This window comes from Nerophis ophidion, linkage group LG25 (assembly GCF_033978795.1).
Source record: "Nerophis ophidion isolate RoL-2023_Sa linkage group LG25, RoL_Noph_v1.0, whole genome shotgun sequence".
NCBI classification, from domain to species: domain Eukaryota; kingdom Metazoa; phylum Chordata; class Actinopteri; order Syngnathiformes; family Syngnathidae; genus Nerophis; species Nerophis ophidion.
Genome location: NC_084635.1, coordinates 7778252 through 7788446, shown reverse-complemented (window position 1 = coordinate 7788446; position 10195 = coordinate 7778252). Strand labels below are relative to the sequence as shown.

Here is a 10195-nt window from a genome sequence, read left to right as displayed (position 1 = left end):
GGGTAAAGTGTCTTGCCCATGGACACAACGGCAGTAAGTAGGATGGCACAAGCGGGAATCGAACCTGCAACCCTCCAGTTGCTGGCACGGCCACTCTACCAACCGAGCTATGCCGCCCCAATGACGTGTTAATAGTGTTTTAGTGAGATTATAAAGTCATTCCTGAAAGTTGGAGAGCTGCGGTGACCGCCAGTGTCTCTGAGAGAAGCCAATGGAGTAGCTAAGATGACAGCTGCTGCAGGAGGACGCTAAACTCTGCACAAGTCTCCGGTAAGAGCCGACTTCATATCACAATTTTCTCATCCAAACCTTGCTGGTTGACATGTGGTAGAGAAACATGTTCGCTAAAGCTTCACAACAAACAAAGAAACACCGGCTGTGTTTCGGTTGCTAAAGGCAGCTGCAATCCACCGCTTTCCACCAACAGCATTCTTCTTTGACGTCTCAATTATTAATTGAACAAATTGCAAAAGATTCAGCAACACAGATGTCCAAAATATTCTGTAATTATGCGATGAAAATAGACGACTTTTAGCCGTGAGTGGTGCTGGGCTAAAAATGTCCGCTCAACCAATAACGTCACAAACACGCGTCATCATTTTGAGACGTTTTCAACAAGAAACTCCACGGGAAATTTAATATTGTAATTTTGTAAACTAAAAAGGCCGTATTGGCATGTGTTGAAATGTCATATTTCATCATTGATATATAAACTATCAGACTGCGTGGTCGGTAGTAGTGGCTTTCAGTAGGCCTTTAAAGTACCATTCATTGTCACACACACACACACACACACACACACACACACACACACACACACACACACACACACACACACACACACAGTATCCATCCATCCATCCATCTTCTTCCGCTTATCCGAGGTCGGGTCGCGGGGGCAACAGCCTAAGCAGGGAAACCCAGACTTCCCTCTCCCCAGCCACTTCGTCTAGCTCTTCCCGGGGGATCCCGAGGCGTTCCCAGGCCAGCCGGGAGACATAGTCTTCCCAACGTGTCCTGGGTCTTCCTCGTGGCCTCCTACCGGTTAGACGTGCCCCAAACACCTCCCTAGGGAGGCGTTCGGGTGGCATCCTGACCAGATGCCCGAACCACCTCATCTGGCTCCTCTCGATGTGGAGGAGCAGCGGCTTTACTTTGAGTTCCTCCCGGATGACAGAGCTTCTCACCCTATCTCTAAGGGAGAGCCCCGCCACACGGCGGAGGAAACTCATTTGGGCCGCTTGTACCCGTGATCTTATCCTTTCGGTCATGACCCAAAGCTCATGACCATAGGTGAGGATGGGAACGTAGATCGACCGGTAAATTGAGAGCTTTGCCTTCCGGCTCAGCTCCTTCTTCACCACAACGGATCGGTACAACGTCCGCATTACTGAAGACGCCGCACCGATCCGCCTGTCGATCTCACGATCCACTCTTCCCTCACTCGTGAACAAGACTCCTAGGTACTTGAACTCCTCCACTTGGGGCAGGGTCTCCTCCCCAACCCGGAGATGGCATTCCACCCTTTTCCGGGCGAGAATCATAGACTCGGACTTGGAGGTGCTGATTCTCAGTAGGTGTGGCGAAATTATTTTTATGGTCTCCGGTATAGAATTGCTATTATTTGGTTACAAATACAGTCGTGGTCAAATTTTACATGCACTTGTAAAGAACATAATGTCATGGCTGTTTTGAGTTTCCAATAATTTCTACAACTCTTATTTTTTTGTGATAGAGTGATTGGAGCACATACTTGTTGGTCACAAAAAAACGTTCATGAAGTTTGGTTCTTTTATGAATTTATTATGGGTCTACTGAAAATGTGACCAAATCTGCTGTGTCAAAAGTATACATACTGCAATGTTAATATTTGGTGTGATCATGTGATCAGTAGCAAACTTTAGATGAGCCTTAAGGTGTTGCTTCTGAAGCAAGGGCTTCCTTCTCAGTCCATGGCGATGCAAAACACGCTTGACTGTGGACACTGACCCCTGTGTTCCAGCAGCTTCCTGTTCATTTGCAGACTCGCTTTTTGGTGGCTTTCGGTTGACTCTTGATCATCCTGACATATTTTCTCTCAGCAGCAGGTGATAGCTTGCGTTTTCTTCCTGATCGTGGCAGTGACAAAACTGTGCCATGTACTTTATACTTACGGATAATTGTCTGCACGGTTGCTCTTGGGACCTTAAGCTGCTTTGAAAGGGCTCCAAGTGACTTTCCTCACTTGTTCAAGTCAATGATTTGTTTTTTTCAGATTTGTGCTGAGTTCCTTTTGCTTTTCCCATTGTCGCGTTTGTATAAGTATACATACAGCAATGTTAATATTTGGATACATGTCCTTTGGAAAGTTTCACTGCAATAAGGCGCTTTTGGTAGCCATCCACAAGCTTCTGGCAAGTTCCTGGTTGAGTTTTTGACCACTTCTCTTAAAAAAAATTGGTGCCGTTTGGCTAAATTTGTTGGATTTCTGACATGGACTTGTTTCTTCAGCATTGTCCACACGTTTAAGTCAGAAAACCTTCATTCTAGCCTGATTTAGCCATTTATTTACCACTTTTAATGTGTGTTTAGGGTCATTGTCCTGATGGAACACCCGACTGCGCCCAAGACCCAACCTCCGGGCTGATGATTCTTGGTTTTCCTGAAGAATTTGTAAGTAATCATCCTTTTTCTTTGTCCCATTTACTCTCTGTAAAGCACCAGTTCCATTGGCAGCAAAAAAGGCCCAGAGCATAATACTACCGCCAAGTCCTGGGATTAACCACCTCACCGTTTCTCCTCCAAACATATTGCCGGGTATTGTGGCCAAACAGCCCAATTTTTGTTTGATCTGTGTCACGTCGGAAGCGCGTAGTGATGCGCGTTTTGTTCAACCCCGGGATGCCAAGCTTCTGGCAAGCTTCTGGTTGAGTTTTTGACCACTTCTCTTAAAAAAAAAATTGGTGCAGTTTGGCTAAATGTGTTGGTTTTCTGACATGGACTTGTTTCTTCAGCATTGTCCACACGTTTAAGTCAGAAAACCTTCATTCTAGCCTGATTTAGCCATTTATTTACCACTTTTGATGTGTGTTTAGGGTCATTATCCTGTTGGAACACCCGACTCCGCCCAAGACCCAACCTCCGGGCTGATGATTCTTGGTTTTCCTGAAGAATTTGTAAGTAATCATCCTTTTTCACTGTCCCATTTACTCTCTGTAAAGCACCAGTTCCATTGGCAGCAAACAAGGCCCAGAGCATAATACTACCGCCAAGTCCTGGGATTAACCACCTCACCGTTTCTCCTCCAAACATATTGCTGGGTATGGTGGCCAAACAGCCCAATTTTTGTTTGATCTGTGTCACGTCGGAAGCGCGTAGTGATGCGCGTTTTGTTCAACCCCGGGATGCAAAGGACCAGTCGGACAGGACTTCCAGGTAAGGGCTTGATTTAATCCAAAAAATGACAACACTGGTACAAAACAGACAAAAATCAACAATAGAAAAAGTGTGCCGAACGCACGGGAAGCTAAGGCTGGTACTTAGCACGGAATCGAGGAGTTCAGGGGGAAGGTGCCGAGCGCACGGGAAGCTAAGGTAATACTAAGCACAGAGACAATAACTAGAAACATCGAAGTGAGTGTTGCTTACCGCAAACAAAGGACCAAGGCCGAACGACGGAAGAAGGCAGGCTTAAATAAGGAAGTAATTACCAAAAACAGGTGTGCGTCTAAAGCAAGGGGCAGGTAATACTACTACGTAACTATTGGGAGAAAAGATAACTAAGGAAGTGCAACCAGGAACTAAGGCAAACATAATACAAGAAAGAATCACAACCAAAACATAATATGATCCGGGCAGCGGATCATAACAATCTGACCACAGAACTTTCCACCAGAAGGTCTTATCTTTGTCCATGTGATGTCAGATGAAACAAAATTTGAGCTGTTTGGCCAGTTGTCGAGTTGTAGAAATGATTGAAAACTCAAGACAGCCATGACATTATGTCCTTCACAACTGAATGTTACAACCTTTTGCAGAAATTGCTGCTGATTTTGGGCGCATAAATAAGGGATGTCAAAGTTCGGACGGCAATAACTGGTAATGACACTTTGGACTTTATTATAAGTTTCTGTATATTACCTGTTTGCCTGTCTCTGATTGGCAAACCAACAACATGTACAGTCCCATGGTGATAGTATTAAACACATGAAAATGATAAGTTTAAGGTACCCTTAAAGTCCTACTGAAACCCACTACTACCGACCACGCAGCCTGATAGTTTATATATAAATGATAAAATAATTTATATATAAAAACATTTTGGTCCAGCACCGTTCACAGCTATAAGTTGTCTCATATCATCGCATAATTCCACAGTATTATGGACATCTGTGTTGCTGAATCTTTTGCAATTTATTCAATTAATAATGGAGACGTCAAAGAAGAAAGATGTAGGCGGGAAGCAGGGTATTGCGGCCACCTTTAGCAAAACAAACACAGCCGGTGTTTCCTTGTTTACATTCCCGAAAGATGACGGTGAAGCTTTACTATGGAACAGAGCAAAGAACAGAGAACATGGTTTCCTACCACATGTCAACTAGCAGGTTTCGGTGAGAAAATGGTGCTAATAAGTCGCCTCTTACCGTAGACATGAGCGGAGAGCTTGTGTCGTTCCACCTGCACCTGTCAAAGAGGCAGCTGCGGACTCTCTTGCCTCCTCCCACCGGCCGCCCCTGACCGTCGGATGCTTCCACCGTGGAGGAAGCATCGGCTGCCTTCGCCTCGTGGAGAAACGTGGCTTTCCTAGGAGACACTGTCGGTCACCACACCCGCCCGACTTTCAGGTTGTACAGGTACGACCATAAAATCTCACTAAAACACTTGTAACACAATAAGCAGATAATGGATTTTCCAGAATTATCCTAGTAAATTTTTCTAATAATATCTGAATCGCTCTGCAGTCTATTTTTTTCTCTCTAATCCTTCACTCTTACTTTCCTCATCCACAAATCTTTCATCCTCGCTCAAATTAATGGGGAAATCGTCGCTTTCTCGGTCCGAATCGCTCTCGCTGCTGGTGGCCATGATTGTAAACAATGTGAGGATGTGAGGAGCTCCACAACCCGTGACGTCACGCGCACATCGTCTGCTACTTCCGGTACAGGCAAGCCTTTTTTATTAGCGACCAAAAGTTGCAAACTTTATCGTGGATGTTCTCTACTAAATCCTTTCAGCAAAAATATGGCAATATCGCGAAATTGTTAAGTATGACACATAGAATGGACCTGCTATCCCCGTTTAATAAAGAAAATCTCATTTCAGTAGGCCTTTAATTAGATTAAAAAAACACTTCTATCTGCAATGGATCATGAGTTAGCTACGGACACAATGCAATTCATCGTTATTAAAGATTTAAATGATTGACAGACTAACTATTAGTGAGATAAATTAAGCCAATATCACAGGTTTTTTTGTTTTTTGATTGCATAAACACTCTGAACACTCCGTTAGCTCGGGGTGGGAAGCCAAAAACCACTTTTATTTTATAGCAGTGTGAGGGAAGTGGTGAAGTTGAGAGAGGAAAACAGGCCACTTTTCTTTTCTACTCGATCAAAATTCCAAGCCCCATTTTAACAAGTAAACAAATAAATACATACTTGAATAAGTCGACCCACATTTCAACCTCAAGCAAAAGACATAATGCAACTAAGTTATTTTAGTTATGAGTTCGTTCATCTCTTTATTTAGATATTTAGGCTCAAACAAATACATATCATATTTACTGTCAAACACAGGTGAAACTTACAAACATTTGAAGATCAATCAATCAATGTTTAATTTATATAGCCCTAAATCACAAGTGTCTCAAAGGGCTGCACAAGCCACGACATCCTCGGTTCAGATCCCACATAAGGCCAAGGAAAAACTCACAACCCAGTGGGATGTCGATGTGAATGACTATGAGAAACCTTGGAGAGGACCAGAGATGGGGAGACCGGATGCAATGTACGTCGGGTGTGTCCAGCATAATATCGTGAAAGTCCAGTCCATAGTGAATCTACCATAATAGTAAGAATCCAGTCCATAGTGGGGCCAGCAGGAGACCATCCCGAGCGGAGACGGGTCAGCAGCGCAGATATGTCCCCAACTGATGCACAGGCAAGGGGTCCACCCCGAGTCCCGACTCTGGACAGCCAGCACTTTATCCATGGCCCCCGGACTCCCCCCCCCCTTCCACAAGGGCGAGGGGGGCAGAGCAGAAAAGAAAAGAAACAGCAGATCAACTGGTCTAAAAAGGGGGTCTATATAAAGGCCAGAGTATACAAATGAGTGTTAGGATGGGATTTAAATGCTGAATACCACCCAAAGGTTCATTTATACCAGCAATTATATCTATTAGGTGAAACTAATATATGACATTGACTCATAACATGCAACTCAAGATATTCCAGGCCCTATTATAAAAAATAATTTTGACGATTAAAATTTGCTTATACCATATTTTTTAGATGATAGGATTTTTCGTGTGTTCTATCATTTTCTCGAAACTAGACAGTGCGCCTTATAACCCGGTGTACCAATTGTACGGGCATAATTCTGGTCGTGCTTACTGACCTCGAAGCAATTTTATTTGGTACATGGTGTAATGATAAGTTTGACCAGTAGATGGCAGTCACACATAAGAGATATGTGTAGACTGCAATATGATGGCAGTAAACAAAACCAAAACTTTAAATGTTCCATTGATAATATAGAACATTACCCTCAAAAATCTGTCAAAATGTTTTTAGTACGACTTCGGGTAAGCTATGAAGCCGCACCACTTGATGGATTGGTCTGTGCTTCAACATACGAGTGTTACTATGGTGCGTGGAAAAATGACCGCAAAGTCTGTAAAACAAAATAAATGCAACATTTTGCCCAAACCACCATCACATGTTATGTAGACTACAAGGAAGTGTTTTTAATTCGGGAAAAAACACCCTAATATGACCCCTTTAATGCACCCTATAGTCTGATGCGCCTTTTGTTTGAAAAAAGACCTGAATAGACTAGCTGATCGGCAGTGCGCCTTTTAATCAGGAGCGCCCTATGCTCCGCAAAATACGGTAGTTTATTGAAAATACCAGAAAATTGGGGGTTTCAAAAACCGTAAGCCATGATCATCAAAAATAATGACAGAAGCCTGACAAATCTCACTTTACATGTACAAAGTTTATATCAATCAATCAATCAATGTTTACTTATATAGCCCTAAATCGCTAGTGTCTCAAAGGGCTGCACAAACCACTACGACATCCTTGGTAGGCCCACATAAGGGCAAGGAAAACTCACACCCAGTGGGACGTCGGTGACAATGATGACTATGAGAACCTTGGAGAGGAGGAAAGCAATGGATGTCGAGCGGGTCTAACATGATACTGTGAAAGTTCAATCCATAATGGATCCAACACAGTCGCGAGAGTCCAGTCCAAAGCGGATCCAACACAGCAGCGAGAGTCCCGTTCACAGCGGAGCCAGCAGGAAACCACCCCAAGCGGAGGCGGATCAGCAGCGCAGAGATGTCCCCAGCCGATACACAGGCGAGCAGTACATGGCCACCGTATCGGACCGGACCCCCTCCACAAGGGAGAGTGGGACATAGGAGAAAAAGAAAAGAAACGGCAGATCAACTGGTCTAAAAAGGGAGTCTATTTAAAGGCTAGAGTATACAAATGAGTTTTAAGGTGAGACTTAGATGCTTCTACTGATGTATCACAACTTAATTGGGTTGCCGTCATAAATGGACTTTTGCACGGTATCCCGATTTTTTCACGTGTCACGGTGTTGCATCGTCATGCTTGTGGCGTGACCCCGTGACGCAGAGAAGGCAGGCGACGCACAGGTCCTTCACTGTTTCAATGTCCTATTCTCAAATAATATAATTGTCGATGACTGAAGTGCTGATATCAACCAAACCAATACGGAATATGTACTGTACTGTGCAATCTACTAATGAAAGTATCAATCAATCAAAGGAACGTGGCCGTAACGTTGCACCCCGGGTGATTAAACACTGATGATGAGGCGAGGCAAAAATAGCAGAAAAACACCTAACAGTTTGTACAGGAAGCAGGTAAAAAAAAACAACAACAAATCAGACGGATTACCGTGGAAGATAAAACCTCCTGATTGGCAATGCGGGACTGTTAACCCTCGTAATTGCCAACCAGCAACAGATAACGACGGCGCTCACAACAGGTGTGAAGTCACCAAATGACACGCCGAGTAAAACTAAGAAATACGAGCGCAAACAGGAAAAGGATACAAAACAAAGAATAACAAAAGGGAGTATGACAATATTTCATAGTTCTTATTTATATTTTGTGGTGTCACCATTGACGACAAGGAGGAAAGATGCCTATTTTAGACTGACCGTACGTCCTCTTTTCCCCGGACATGTCCTCTTTTGCGGGACTGTCCGGGTGGGGTATCTTAAAGGGGAACATTATCACAATTTCAGAAGGGTTAAAACCAATAAAAATCAGTTTCCAATGGCTTATTTCATTTTTCGAAGTTTTTCTCAAAATTCTACCCATCACGCAATATCCCGAAAAAGACTTCAAAGTGCCTGATTTTAACCGTCGTCGTATCCACCCGTCTATTGTCCTGTGACGTCACTGCGTGAAGCCAACATTAAACAAATATGGCAAATAGCACAGAAAGGTATAGTAGGTCTGATTCAGACTCGGATTCCAGCGGCGTAAGCGATTCAACAGATTACACATGTATTGAAACGGATGGTCGGAGTGTGGAGGCAGATAGCGAAAACAAAATTGAAGAAGAAACTGAGCTATTGAGCCATATCATGCCATATCAGTGGCAACGAGGACGACTTCGGCGATAGCCTTCTAACCAACGATTGCATCTTTTGACCACTGGTGCAACTTTAATCCGTTGATTGGTAAGTGTTTGTTTGGCATTAAATGTGGATGGAGGGAAAGGCTGGATGCAAATATAGCTACAAATGAGGCATAATGATACAGCTAGCCTAAATAGCATGTTAGCATCGATTAGCTTGCAGTAATGCCGTGATCAAATATGTCTGATTAGCACATAAGTCAATAACATCAACAAAACTCTCCTTTGTGATTTATTTTACTTTATCGTTGGAAATGCGTCTGCTTTGAGTTTCGCAAGATATCCACACATTCTTGCCATCTCTGTCCTAGCATAGCTGTCATCGGTAAAATGTGCGTCCAATTTCTTGCCACTTTCGCATCTTTTGGCCAGTGGTGCAACTTGAATCCGTCCATGTTCGTGTTGTTACACCCTCCGACAACACACCGACGTGGCATGATGTCTCCAAGGTACGGAAAACAGTCGAAAAAACGGAAAATAACAGAGCTGGTTTGACTTGCTGCGTGTAATGTGTTTGAGAAAATGGCGGATTGCTTCACGTTTTGACGTCACGGGTGAAAGGTCATTGCTCCGACAGCGAACAATTGAAAAGGCGTTTACATCGCCAAATTCACCCTTTTAGAGTTCGGAAATCGGTTGAAAAACCATATGGACTTTTTTTCTGCAACATCAAGGTATATATTGACGCTTACAAATGTATTTATTATTCTTTACAATAAAAACAATAAATTTACTTTAACATTGATTTAAATTGTCAGCAAAGAAATAAATAAATAAATGGGTTGTACTTGTGTAGCGCTTTTCTACCTTCAAGGTACTCAAAGCGCTTTGACACTACTTCCACATTTACCCATTCACACACACATTCACACACTGATGGAGGGAGCTGCCATGCAAGGCGCCAACCAGCACCCATCAGGAGCAAGGGTGAAGTGTTTTGCTCAGGACACAACGGACGTGACAAAGTTGGTACTAGGTGGGAATTGAACCAGGGACCCTCGGGCTGTGCACGGCCACCCTCCCACTGCGCCACGCCGTCCCAAAAGAAGAGGAAGGAATTTAAAAGGTAAAAAGATATATGTGTTTAAAAATCCTAAAATCATTTTAAGGTTGTATTTTTTCTCTAAAATTGTCTTTCTGAAAGTTATAAGAAGCAAAGTAAAAAAAAAAAAAAAAATGTATGTATTCAAACAATTGAAGACCAACTCTTTAAAATATTTTTGGGGATTTTGAAAAATTCTATTGGATGTTTTTGTCTCTCTTAGAATTAAAAGTGTCGAGCAAAGAAAGACCAGCTTGCTAGTAAATAAATAAA

General features: G+C 43.1%; 1 protein-coding gene across 2 annotated transcripts in view; it reads right to left on the bottom strand.

Annotated features, from left to right (window-relative positions):
• lrrc4cb (leucine rich repeat containing 4C, genome duplicate b) overlaps positions 1-10195 on the bottom strand; it is a 340611-nt gene that overhangs the window by 302915 nt on the left and 27501 nt on the right. Inside the window, exons 3-4 of one of the 2 annotated variants that reach the window (XR_009804281.1) lie at positions 4623-4782; positions 4216-4526 (exon numbers count right to left, since the gene is read on the bottom strand). The exons of the other annotated variant lie outside the window; for it this stretch is intronic. The gene's annotated coding sequence lies outside the window, so the exon portion shown is untranslated. Of the gene's footprint in view, positions 1-4215; positions 4527-4622; positions 4783-10195 lie in introns of those variants that run through there. 2 annotated transcript variants of the gene reach the window in all.